Below are 14,220 nucleotides of genomic sequence, written 5' to 3' on the forward strand. Positions count from 1 at the left end.
AGTGTAATGTTGAATTCTATTTGTTATTATTTTGTTGAGAATTTTTGTATCTATATTCATCAGGGATTATAACCTATAATTTTCTTTTAGTGTCCTTATCTGGCTTTGGTATCAGGTGATGCTGGCCTTATAAAATGAGTTAGGAAGTGTTCCCTCCTCTTCATTTTCTTCTCAACAGCTTGAAAAGGGTTAATATGATTCTTCTTTAAATGTTGGGAAGAATTCAGCAGTGAAACCATCTGGTTATAGGCTTTTCTTTGTTGGGATGCTTTTGTTTACTGATTCAATCTTGTTACTCATTACTAGTTTGTTTAGATTTTGTGTTTCTTCATGACTTAGTCTTGGTAGCTATAACTTTCTAGGAATTTATCAATTTCTTCTAGGTTGTTCAATCTTCTGGTGTATAATTGTTTATAATATTCTCTTTTATCCTTTGTATTTCTGTGGTTTCAGTTGCAATGTCACCTCTTTTTTTATTTATTTATTTTTGGTTGTGTTGGGTCTTCGTTTCTGTGTGAGGGCTTTCTCTAGTTGTGGCAAGTGGGGGCCACTCTTCATCGCGGTGTGTGGGCCTTTCACTGTAGCAGCCTCTCTTGTTGTGGGGCACAGGCTCCAGATGCACAGGCTCAGTAGTTGTGGCTCACGGGCCTAGTTGCCCTGCGGCATGTGGGATCTTCCCAGACCAGGGCTTGAACCCATGTCCCCTGCATTGGCAGGCAGATTCTTCACTGCACCACCAGGGAAGGCCACAATGTCTCCTCTTTAATTATAATTTTTTTTGAGTCCACTCTCATTTTTCTTGATTAGTTTAGCTAACATATTGTCAATTTTGTTTTCTTTTTTAAAGAACCAACTCTTAGTTTTGTTAATATTGTTTTCCTATTATTAATTTTAATTATGTCTGCTCTGATATTTATTATTTCCTTCTTTCTGCTAATTTTGGACTTAATTTTTTCTTCTTTTTCTAGTTTTTTGAGATGTAAAGTTAAGTTGTTTATTTGTGGTCTTTCTTTTTTCTTAATGTAGGCAATTTTCACTATAAACTTCCCTATTAGAACTGCTTTTGGTTTGTCCCATATTTCCAGTATATTGTTATTCCATTTTTGTTTGTTTTAAGACTTTTTTTGATTGATAAAATGTAAGTTTACTTAAAAGAATCACTGAACCTCCTAGAAACTTTTTGTCATTATATATTCTCTAAAAATATGAATACCAAAATCAACTGCATCTGTAAGGTATTTTGCATTCATAAATAGTCCTCCTACTCCAAAAAAGTAGGAACCCTTAATTTAGTCTGACCCTTATCTTATTAATGAAGAAATTGAAGCTAAGAAAGAAATGGCTCACAAGAGGTGAATGATTTCTAAGACAGTTCCAAGTTCAACTTTCTAAGCCTGGAAGAAGGCAACACAGGATCCCACATCTATATGCATGGACCTCCAGGACACAAAATGGGCCTTTAAATATCATTTTGAAAACAATAATCAAGATAATTTTTGAGTTGCCTTTTGATTTCTTCCTTAAAACATTGGTTGTTCAATACTGTGTTTTTAGTTTCCATGTATTTGTGAATTTCCAATTTTCCTCCTGTTATTGATTTCTAGTTTTATACCATTGTGGTGAGAAAAGATATTGGCATAATTTCTATTATTTTGAATTTGTTTAGACTTGCTTTGTCACGTAGCATATGATAACCTGGAGAGTGTTCTGTGTGCACTTGAGAAGGATGTGTATTCTGCTGCTGTTGGATGGAATTATCTATTCATAATTTCAATAGATATAGAAAGAGCATTTTCTATCTCAACATAATAAAAGCCATATATGAAAAGCTACCAGTGAACATCATACTCAATGGTGAAAGACTGAAGCATGTCCTCCAAGATCAGGAACAAGACATAGTTGCTCACTTTCACCACATGTATTTGACATAGTACTAAAAGTTCTAGTCTGAGCAATTAGGCAAGGAAAAACATAAAAGTCATCCAAATTGGAAAGGAGGAGGTGAAACTCTTCTTTTTTGAAGATTACATGGTTTTATATGTAGAAAATGCTAAAGATTATACAAGAATCTATTAGAACTATAAATGAATTCAGCAAAATATCAGGATACAAAGTCAATGCACAAAATATCAGTTGCATTTCTACACACAAGCAATGAACCATCTTCTCCAAAGGAAATTGCAAAACAATTCCATTTACAATAGCATCAAAAAGAATAAAATATTTAGGAATTAACTTAACCAAGGAAGAGAAAGTCTTGTACAATTAAAACTACAAAACATTGCTGAGATAAAATAAAGATCTAAATAAATGGAGACATTCCATGTTTACGGATTAGAAGACTTAATACTATTAAAATACCAATACTACATAAAGTGGTCTACAGATTCAATGCAATACCTATCAAATTCTTAATGACATTTTTTTCAGAAATAGAAAAATCCATTCAAAAATTCATATGAAATCTCAAGGGACCCAGAATAGCCAAAACAATCTTGAAAAAGAAGAACAAAACTGGACTACTTCAAAACTTCCTATAAAGCCACAGTAATCATAACAGTGTAGTATTGGTATAAAGACAAACATACAGACCAAAGGAATAGAACATAGAACCCAGAAGTAAACCCTTCCATATATGGTCAAATGATTTTTGTCAAGGATTTCAATGGGAAAAGAACAGTCTTTTCAACAAATGGTTCTAAGAAAATTGGATATCCATAAGCAAAAGAATTCAATTGGACTCTTACCTAACACCTTATGCAAAAAATAACTCAAGATGAATCAAGGATATAAATGTAAGACCTAAAACAGTAAAATTTTAGAAAAAAACATAAGACAAAAGTGTCATGACATTGGATTTGGCAATTATTTCTTGGATATGACACCAATGGCAGAAGTAACAAAAGAAAAATAGACAAATTGGATGTCATGAACTTTTTAAAAAGTTGTGTATCAAAAGACACTATCAACAGAATAAAAAGAATGGGAGAAATATTTGCAAATCATATACATAATAAAGGATTAGTATCTGGAATATATAGAGAATTCCTAAAACTCAACAAACAAAACCCAAACAAACCAAATCAAAAACGGTCACAGGACTTGAATTGACATTTCTCCAGAGAAGAGGTACAAATAGCCAACAAGCCTATGAAAAGATGCTCAACATCACTGAAAATTAGAGAAATGAAACTCAAAAGCAAAATGAGATATCACCTCAAACTCATTAGGTTGACAATTATTACTTTTTTTGCGGTACGTGGGCCTCTCACTGTTGTGGCCTCTCCCGTTGTGGAGCACAGGCTCTGGACACGCAGGCTCAGTGGCCATGGCTCATGGGCCTAGCCGCTCTGCGGCATGTGGGATCTTCCCGGACCGGGGCACGAACCCGTGTCCCCTGCATCAGCAGGCGGACTCTCACCACTGTGCCACCAGGGAAGCCCTGACTATTATTTTTTTTTTAATTAAAGGAAAATAAATGTTGACGAGGATGTGGAGAAATTGGAACCCTTGTGCACTGTTGTTGTGTGAAATGGTACAGCCACTGTGGAAAACAGTATGGCAGTTCCTCAAAAAATGGAATTAACATATTATTCAGCAATCACACTGCTGGGTATAGACTCAGAAGAACTGAAAGCAAAATCTCAAAGAAATATTTACACACCCATTTTTATTGCAGCATTATTCACAATAGCCAAAAGGTGGAAGCAATCCAAATGTTCATCAATGGATAATGGATAAAGAAAATGTGGTATATACATGCAATGCAACATTATTCCACCTTTAAAAAGAAGAAAATCCTGTCATATGCTTTAACATGAATGAAATTGAGGACATTATGCTAAGTGAGATAAGCCAGTCAGAAAAAGCAAATACTATATGATTCTACTTAAAGTGTCTAAAGTAGGCAAATTCATGAAAATAGAAAGAACAATAGTACTTACCAAGGGTTTGGAGGAGGAAGGAATGGGGAGTTTTTGTTCAATGGATGCTGAGATTCAGTTTTGCAAGATGAAAATGTTCTGATCTGTTGAACAATAATGTGAATATATTTAATACTACTGAACTATGCACTTAAAAATGGTTAAGAAGGTAAATTTTATGTTTTTTCCCCACGATTTAAAAATTAAATAAAGAAGAAATACTCTCCAAAAAATTTTTCACTTTTCCTTTTTTTGGTCCAGAGTTGAGCTCAATTTATCACCCCTACTACAAAGACCCCTTTTTAGTAGACCCTCTTTAACAAAATCTGTCTCACCATTCTTTAAAAAAATTTTGACCATATATATGTGTAAATTTACTTCTAAGCTCTCTATTTTGTTTCATTAGTCTATATGTCTTTTTTAATGTCAGTACCATGATTACTATAGTTTTGTAATAAAGTTTAACTCAAGATGTCTTGATTGATGCTTCTGGCTTTGTTCTTTTTTCTCAAAATTGCTTTAGCTATTCAGAGTCTTTTGTAGATTCACATGCATTTTAGCATTCATTTTTCTATTTCTGTAAAAAATGCCATTGAGATTTTGATGGGGATAAGATTGAATCTGTACATCACTTTGGGTAGTGTGTAAGTTTAAACAATATTAATTCTTCCAATCCAGGAACATGCGATGTAATTCCATTTAATCATGTCTTCAAAATTCTCATTTTTTTTGGTAGTTTTATGCATACAAGTTTTTTCCTCTTTAAGTTTATTCCTAAGTATTCCATTTATCCTCATGCTATTGTAAATAGGATTGTTTTCCGAATTTCCTTTTCAGACAGTTGGTTGTTACTGTATAGACATGCAACGGATTTAATTTTTTTATTTTGATAAAATAAACTTAACATAAAAGTTACCATCTTAAACATTTTTAAGTGCACAATTCAGTGGTATTAAATACATCATTCACATTGTTGATCATCCATCACCACCATCCATCCTCACAACCCTTGTTATCTTGTAAAACTGAAACTCTATACCCATTAAACAATAACTTTCCATTTGCCATTCCCCCATCCCATGGTAACCACCATTACACATTCTGTCTTTATGAATTTGACTACTATAAGTACCTCATATAAGTAGAATCATACAGTATTTGTCTTTTTGTGACTGGCTTATTTCACTTAAGTAATGCCCTCAATGTTCGTCCATATCGTAGGATATTGCAGAATTGCCCTCATTTTAAGGTTGAATAATACTCCATTGTATGTACAATCACATTTTGCTTATCCATACATTCTGCAGGGAACTTGGATTTCTTTCATATTTCACCTATTTTGGATAATGCTACTATAGGTATAAAATATCTCTTCAAGACCTTGCTTTTAATTCCTTTGGGTATATACCCAGAAGTGGAATTCCTTGATCATATGGTAATTTGATTTTTAATTGTTGAGGAACTGCCATACTGTTTTCCACAATGACTGTACCATTTATATTCACATCAACAGTGCATAAGGTTTCAAATTTCTCCACATCCATGTCAACATTTGTAGTTTTTTGATAGTAGCCATCCAAGTGGGCGTGAGGTGATAGCTCATTGCACTTTTTATTTTAATGCCCTCAAAGATTAGTGATGTTGTGCATCTTTTCTTGTGATTTACAATGTAATATTAGCTTCAGATGTACAACATAGTGATTAGATAATTATATGGATTATAGTCCATTCAAATTTATTATAAAATATTGGCTATATTCTCTCTGCTATACATTACATTCTTGTATCTTATTTATCTTACACCTAGTAGTTTATACTTCTTAAGCCCCTCCCCTTATCTTGCCCCTTCTCCTTCGTCCAACTGGTAGCCACATGTTTGTTCTCTATACCTATAAGTCTGTCTTTCTTTTGCTATAATCATTCGTTTTATTTTTAAAATCCCACATATAAATGAAAATAGACAGTATTTGTTTTTCTTTGTCTGACTTACTTCACTAAGCATAATACCCTCCAAGTCCATCCATGTTGTTTCAAATGGCAAAATTTCATTCTTTTTTAAGGCTGAGTAATATTCCATTGTGTGTATGTGTATGTATATATATATAACACACACACAGATATATATATATACTGCATCCTTTTTATCCATTCACCTGTTGTTTTTAAATTGAAGTATAGTCGATCTACAATGTCCTGGGTGTACAGCAAAGTGATTCATTTATATATATATATATATACACACACACACACACACATATGTATACATATATTTTTTCTTTTTCAGATTATTTTCCATTATAAGTTTTTACAAGATATTAAATATAGCTCCCTGTGATATACAGTAGGTACTTGTTGTTTATATATTTTATATATAATAGTATGTATCTGTTAATCCCAACTTCCCAATTTATCCGTCCCCCTCTTTCTCCTTTGAAAACCATAAGTTTGTTTTCTATGTCTGTGAGTCTATTTGTTTGGTAAATAAGTTCATTTGTATCATTTTTTAGATTCCACATATAAGTTATACCATACATTTGTCTTTCTCTGTCTGACTTACTTCACTTGGTGTGAATCTCTACATCCATTCATGTCACTGCAAATGGCAGTATTTCATTCTTTTTTATGGTTGAGTAATATTCCATTATATAAATGTATGTGTACATATATATATATATTCACACACATAAATACCACATCTTCTTTATCCATTCATCTGTCAAAGGACATTTAGGTGCTTCCATGCCTTGGTTATTGTAAATAGTGCTGCTATGAACATTAGGGTGCATTATCTTTTTGAATTAGAGTTTTCATCTTTCCCAGATATATGCCCAGGGATGGGTTTGCTGGATCTATGGCAACTCTGTTTTTAGATTTTTAAGGAACCTCCACATTGTTCTCCATATTGCCTGTACCAATTTACATTCCCACCAACAGTTTATGAGGGTTCAGTTTTATCCACACACTCTCTACCCATTCATTTGTTGATAGACCCTTAGCTTGCTTCCATAACTTAGCTATTGTGAATAATGCTGCTATGAACATAGGGGTGCATGTAACTTTTCTAATTAGTGGTGTTTTTTTAATATATACCTAGGAGTGAAATTGCTGCTTCATATGCTTTTTCTACTTCTAATTTTTTTTACATATTTATTGGAGTATAATTGTTTTATAATGTTATGTTAGTTTCTGCTGTATAACAAAGTGAATCATATATATGTATACATATATCCCCATATACCCTCTTTCTTGAGGCTCCCTCACACCCTCCCTATTCCACCCCTCTAGGTGGTTACGAAGCACCGAGCTGATCACCCTGTGCTATGCAGCTGCTTCCCACTAGCTATCTATTTTACATTTGGTTGTGTATATATGTCAATGTTACTCTCTCACTTCGACCCATCTTCCCCTTCAGCACCACCCATGACCTGAAGTAAATTCTCCACCTCTGCGTCATTGTTCCTGTCTTGCCACTAGTACACCCAAATATATGTGTTACCATACAGTATTTGTTTTTCTCTTTCTGACTTACTTCATTCTGTATGACAGACTCTAGGTCCATCCACCTCACTACAAATAACTCAATTTCGTCTGTTTATATGGCTGAGTAGTATTCTATTGTGTATATGTGCTACAGCTTCTTTATGTATTCATCTGTCGATGAACACTTAGGTTGTTCCCGTGTCCTGGCTATTGTAAATAGTGCTGCAATGAACATTGTGGTACATGTCTCTTTTTGAATTATGGTTTTCTCAGGGTATATGCCGGGTAGTGGGATTGCTGGGTCATATGGCAGTTCTATTTTTAGTTTTTAAGGAGCCTCCATACTCTTCTCCATAGTGGCTGTATCTGTTTACATTCCCACCAAAAGGAAAAGAGGGTTCCATTTTCTCCACACCCTCTCCAGCATTTATCGTTAGTAGATTTTTTGATGATGGCCATTCTGAATGCTCTTAGGTGATACATCATTGTGCTTTTGATTTGCATTTCTCTAATGATTAGTGATATTGAGCATTCTTTCATGTGTTTGTTGGCAATCTGTATATCTTCTTTGGAGAAATGTCTATTTAGGTCTTCTATCCATTTTTGGATTGGGTTGTTTGTTTCTTTCATATTGAGTTGCATGAGCTGCTTGTATATTTAGGAGATTAATCCTTTGTCAGTTGCTTCATTTGCAAATATTTTCTCCTAATCCAAACATGGTCTTCTCATCTTGTTTATGGTTTCCTTTGCTGTGCAAAAGCTTTTACGTTTCCCTAGGTCCCATTTGTTTATTTTTCTTTTTATTTGCATTACTCTAGGAGCTGGTCAAAAAGGATCTTGCTGTGATTTATGTCATAAAGTGTTCTGCCTATGTTTTCCTCTAAGAGTTTTATAGTGTCTGGTCTTACATTTAGGTCTTTAATCCATTTTGAGTTTATTTTTGTGTATGGTGTTAGGAAGTGTTCTAATTTCATTCTTTTACATGTAGCTGTCCAGTTTTCCCAGCACAAATTATTTAAGAGGCTGTCTTTTCTCCATTGTAAGTTCTTGCCTCCTTTGTCAAAGATAAGGTGGCCATATGGGCGTGGGTTTATCTCTGGGTTTTCTAACCTGTTCCACTGGTTTATGTTTCTGTTTTTCTTCGAATACCATACTGACTTGATTATTGTAGCTTAGTAGTATAGTCTGAAGTCAGGGAGCCTGATTCTTTCAGCTCTGTTTTCCTTTCTCAAGATTGCTCTTGCGCTGCACGGGCGGAACCCAGGACACACAGATCCGATATTGCGGGGTTCAGGTTCTTCTCCCTAAGAATGGCGGCTTCCACAGCATCCTGAGTTTTACCACACTCAGCTTGAGAAGGCTTCCGTGCATCCTGGAAGAGGGCGTGGCCACAGCACTACTTTTGCATTATCAAGAGACGCTGGGCACCCTCACACTTCTCCTCAGCCAGTTGGCAAAAAATGTGGCCCACACTGTCCAGAGTCCCATTGTTGCTGTTGAAATAGAAGCTCAGAGAGAGTGGCTGGAGAACCCTTCAAGAATCTAAGTCAGAAGAATTAAGTGACTTCACTATCTTCCCCTTCAACATAGTTGAAGCTGAAGTTCTTAAAATGCTGCTGTGTGGAAGAAAGGCTCTTGGTTCTGCAGCCAGTAGTCAGTGCTGTGTCTCTGAGGTGGGAGAGACAACTTCAGGACACTGGTACACAAGAGACCTCCCAGCTCCACATAATATCAAATGGCAAAAATCTCACAGAGATCTCCATCTCAACACCAGCACCCAGCTTCACTCAACGACCGGCAAGCTACAGTGCTGGACATCCTATGAAAAACAACTACCAGGACAGGAACACAATCCCATTCAATAGCATAGAGGCTGCTTAAAATCATAATAAGTCCGCAGACACCCCAAAACGCACCTCCAGACGTGGAACTGCCAACCAGAAAGACAAGATGCAGCCTCATCCACCAGAACACAGGCACTAGTCCCCTCCACCAGGAAGCCTACACAACCCACTGAACCAAACTTAGCCACTGGAGACAGACACCAAAAACAACGGGAACCACGAACCCACAGCCTGCAAAAAGGAGACCACAAACACAGTAAGATAAGCAAAATGAGAAGACACAAAAACACACAGCAGATGAAGGAGCAAGATAAAAACCCACCAGACCTAACAAATGAAGAGGAAATAGGCAGTCTACCGGAAAAAGAATTCAGAATAATGATAGTAAAGATGATCCAAAATCTTGGAGATAGAATAAACAAAATGCAAGAAACATTTAACAAGGACCTAGAAGAACAAAAGATGAAACAAACAATGATGAACAACACAGTAAATGAAATGGAAAATACTCTAGATGGGATCAATAGCAAAGTAACTGAGGCAGAAGAACGGATAGGTGACCTGGAAGATAAAATAGTGGAAATAACTACTGCAGAGCAAAATAAAGAAAAAAAGAATGAAAAGAACTGAGGACAGTCTCAGAGACCTCTGGGACAACATTAAACGCACCAACATTCGAATTATAGGGGTTCCAGAAGAAGAAGAGAAAAGGAAAGGGACTGATAAAATATTTGAAGAGATTATAGTACAAAACTTCCCTAATATGAGCAAGGAAGTAGTCAATCAAGTCCAGGAAGCAGAAAGAGTCCCATACAGGATAAATCCAAGGAGAAACATGCCAAGACACATATTAATGAAACTGTCAAAAATTAAATACAAAGAAAACATATTAAAAGCAGCAAGGGAAAAACAACAAATAACACACAAGGGAATCCCCATAAGGATAAGAGCTGATCTTTCAGCAGAAACTCTGCAAGCCACAAGGGACTGGCAGGACATATTTAAAGTGATGGAGAAAAACCTGCAACCAAGATGACTCTACCCAGCAAGGATCTCATTCAGATTTGATGGAGAAATTAAATCCTTTACAGACAAGCAAAAGCTGAGAGAGTTCAGCACCACCAAACCAGCTCTACAACAACTGCTAAAGGAACTTCTCTAGGCAAGAAACACAAGAGAATGAAAAGACCTACAATAACAAACCCAAAACAATTAAGAAAATGGGAATAGGAACATACATATCGATAATTACCTTAAATGTAAATGGACTAAATGCTCCCACCAAAAGACACAGATTGGCTGAATGGATACAAAAACAAGATGCATATATTTGCTGTCTACAAGAGACCCACTTCAGACCTAGAGACACATACAGACTGAAAGTAAGGGGATGGAAAAAGATATTTCATGCAAATGGAAACCAAAAGAAAGCTGGAGTAGCAATTCTCATATTAGACAAAATAGACTTTAAAATAAAGACTATTAGAAGAGACAGAGAAGAACACTACGTAATGATCAAGGGATCGATCAAGGAAGATATAAAAATTGTAAATATTTATGCACCCACGATAGGAGCACCTCAATACATAAGGCAAATACTAACAGGCATAAAAGGGGAAATCGACAGTAACACATTCATAGTAGGGGACTTTAACACCCCACTTTCACCAATGGACAGATCGTCCAAAATGAAAATAAATAAGGAAACACAAGCTTTAAATGATACATTAAACAAGATGGACTTAATTGATATCTATAGGACATTTCATCCAAAAACAACAGAATACACATTTTTCTCAAGGGCTCATGGAACATTCTCCAGGATAGATCATATCTTGGGTCACAAATCAAGCCTTGGTAAATTTAAGAAAATTGAAATTGTATCAAGTATCTTTTCCGACAACAACGCTATGAGACTAGATATCAATTACAGGAAAAGATCTGTAAAAAATACAATCACACGGAGGTTAAGCAATACACTACTTAAAACGAAGTGATCACTGAAGAAATCAAAGAGGAATTAAAAAAACACTTAGAAACAAATGACAATGGAGACACAATGACCCAAAATCTATGGGATGCAGCACAAGCAGTTGTAAGAGGGAAGTTTATAGCAATACAATCCTACCTTAAGAAACAGGAAACGTCTCGAATAAACAACCTAACCTTGCACATAAAGCAATTAGAGAAAGAAAAACAAAAAAACCCCCAAAGTTAGCAGAAGGAAAGAAATCATAAAAATCTGATCAGAAATAAATGAAAAAGAAATGAAGGAAACGATAGCAAAGATCGATAACACTAAAAGCTGGTTCATTGAGAAGATAAACAAAATTAATAAACCATTAGCCAGACTCATCAAGAAAAAAAGGCAGAAGACTCAAATCAATAGAATTAGAAATGAAAAAGGAGAAGTAACAACTGACACTGCAGAAATACAAAAGATCATGAGAGATTACTACAAGCAACTCTATGCTAATATAATGGACAACCTGGAAGAAAGGGACAAATTCTTACAAATGCACAACCTGCCATGACTGAAACAGAAAGAAATAGAAAATACGAACAGACCAATCACAAGCACAGAAATTGAAACTGTGATTACAAATCTTCCAACAAACAAAAGCCCAGGATCAGATGGCTTCACAGGCGAATTCTATCAAACATTTAGAGAAGAGCTAACACCTATCCTTCTCAAACACTTCCAAAATATAGCAGAGGGTGGAACACTCCCAAACTCATTCTACGAGGCCACCATCACCCTGATACAAAAACCAGACAAGGATGTCACAATGAAAGAAAACTACAGGCCAATATCGTTAATGAACGTAGATGCAAAAATCCTCAACAAAATACTAGAAAACAGAATCCAACAGCACATTAAACGGTTTATACACCATGATGAACTGGGGTTTATCCCAGGAATGCAAGGATTCTTCAATATACGCAAATCAATCAACGTGATACACCATATTAACAAATTGAAGGAGAAAAACCATATGATCATCTCAATAGATACAGAGAAAGCTTTCGACAAAATTCAGCACCCATTTATGATAAAAACCCTGAATAAAGTAGGCATAGAGGGAACTTTCCTAACATAATAAAGGCCATACATGACAAACCCACAGCCAACATCATTCTCAGTGGTGTAAAACTGAAAGCAATTCCACTAAGATCAGGAACAAGACAAGGTTGTCCACTCTCAACACTCTTATTCAACATAGTTTTGGAAGTTTTAGCCACAGCAATCAGAGAAGAAAAGGAAATAAAAGGAATCCAAATCGGAAAAGAAAAAGTAAAAATGTCATTGTTTGCAGATGACATGATACTATACATAGAGAATCCTAAAGATGCTACCAGAAAACTACTAGAGCTAATCAATGAATTTGGTAAAGTAGCAGGATACAAAATTAATGCACAGAAATCTCTGGCATTCCTATACACTAATGATGAAAAACCTGAAAGTGAAATTAAGAAAACACTCCCATTTACCACTGCACCAAAATGAATAAAATATCTAGGAATAAACCTACCTAAGGAGACAAAAGACCTGTAATCAGACAATTATAAGACACTGATGAAAGAAATTAAAGATGATACAAATAGATGGAGAGATATACCATGTTCTTGGATTGGAAGAATCAACATTGTGAAAATGACTCTACATTGCTTTTTTTTTAGCATGTTGTTTAGTCTACATATGTTTGTGTTTTACCCATTTTCCTTCCTGTTATTTATTAATAGTGTGATAGCATTGTGATGAAAAATAAACATTCTTCCTTTTTTTCTGTTTGTTTTAATTATTTATTTTTAATATCTTTATTGAAGTGTAACTGCTTTACAATGGTGTGTTAGTTTCTGGTTTATAAAAAAGTGAATCAGTTATACATATACATATGTTCCCAAATCTCTTCCCTTTTGTGTCTCCCTCCCTGCCACACTCCCTGTACCACCCCTCTAGGTAGTCACAAAGCACTGAGATGATCTCCTTGTGCCATGTGGCTGCTTCCCACGAGATATCTATTTTATGTTTGGTAGTGTATATATGTCCATGCAACTCTCTCACTTAGTCACAGCTTACCCTTCCCCTCCCCATATCCTCCAGTCCATTCTCTAGTAGGTCTGTGTCTTTATTCTCGTCTTATCCCTAGGTTCTTCAAGACCATTTTTTTCCTTAGATTCCATATATATGTGTTAGCATATGGTATTTGTTTTTCTCTTTCTGACTTACTTCACTCTGCATGACAGACTCCAGGTCCATCCACCTCACTACAAATAACTCAATTTCGGTTTTTTTGTGCTGAGAAATATTCCATGGTATATATGTGCCACAACTTCTTTATCCATTCTTCCGATGATGGACACTTAAGTTGCTTTCATCTCCTGGCTATTGTAAATGGAGCTGCAATGAACATTTTGGTACATGACTCTTTTTGAATTATGGTTTTTCTCAGGGTATATGCCCAGTAGTGGGCTTGCTGGGTCGTATGGTAGTTCAAGTTGTAGTTTTTAAGGAAACTCCATGCTGGTCTTAATAGTGGCTGTATCAATTTACATTCCCATCAGCAGTGCAAGAGTGTTCCCTTTTCTCCACACCCTCTCCAGCATTTATTGTTTCTAGATTTTTTGATGATGGCCATTCTGACCGGTGTGAGATGATATCTCATTGTAGATTTGATTCACATTTCTCTAATGATTAATGATGTTGAGCATTCTTTCATGTGTTTGTTGGCAATCTGTATGTCTTCTTTGCAGAAATGTCTATTTAGGTCTTCTGCCCATTTTTGGATTGGGTTGTTTGTTTTTTTGTTATCGAGCAGCATGAGCTGCTTGTAAATTTTGGAGATTAATCCTTTGTCAGTTACTTCATTTGCAAATATTTTCTCCCATTCTGCGGGTTGTCTTTTGGTCTTGTTTATGGTTTCCTTTGCTGTGCAAAAGCTTTGAAGTTTCATTAGGTCCCATGTGTTTAT

Source organism: Lagenorhynchus albirostris, chromosome X (assembly GCF_949774975.1).
Source record: "Lagenorhynchus albirostris chromosome X, mLagAlb1.1, whole genome shotgun sequence".
In the NCBI taxonomy this organism is placed as follows: domain Eukaryota; kingdom Metazoa; phylum Chordata; class Mammalia; order Artiodactyla; family Delphinidae; genus Lagenorhynchus; species Lagenorhynchus albirostris.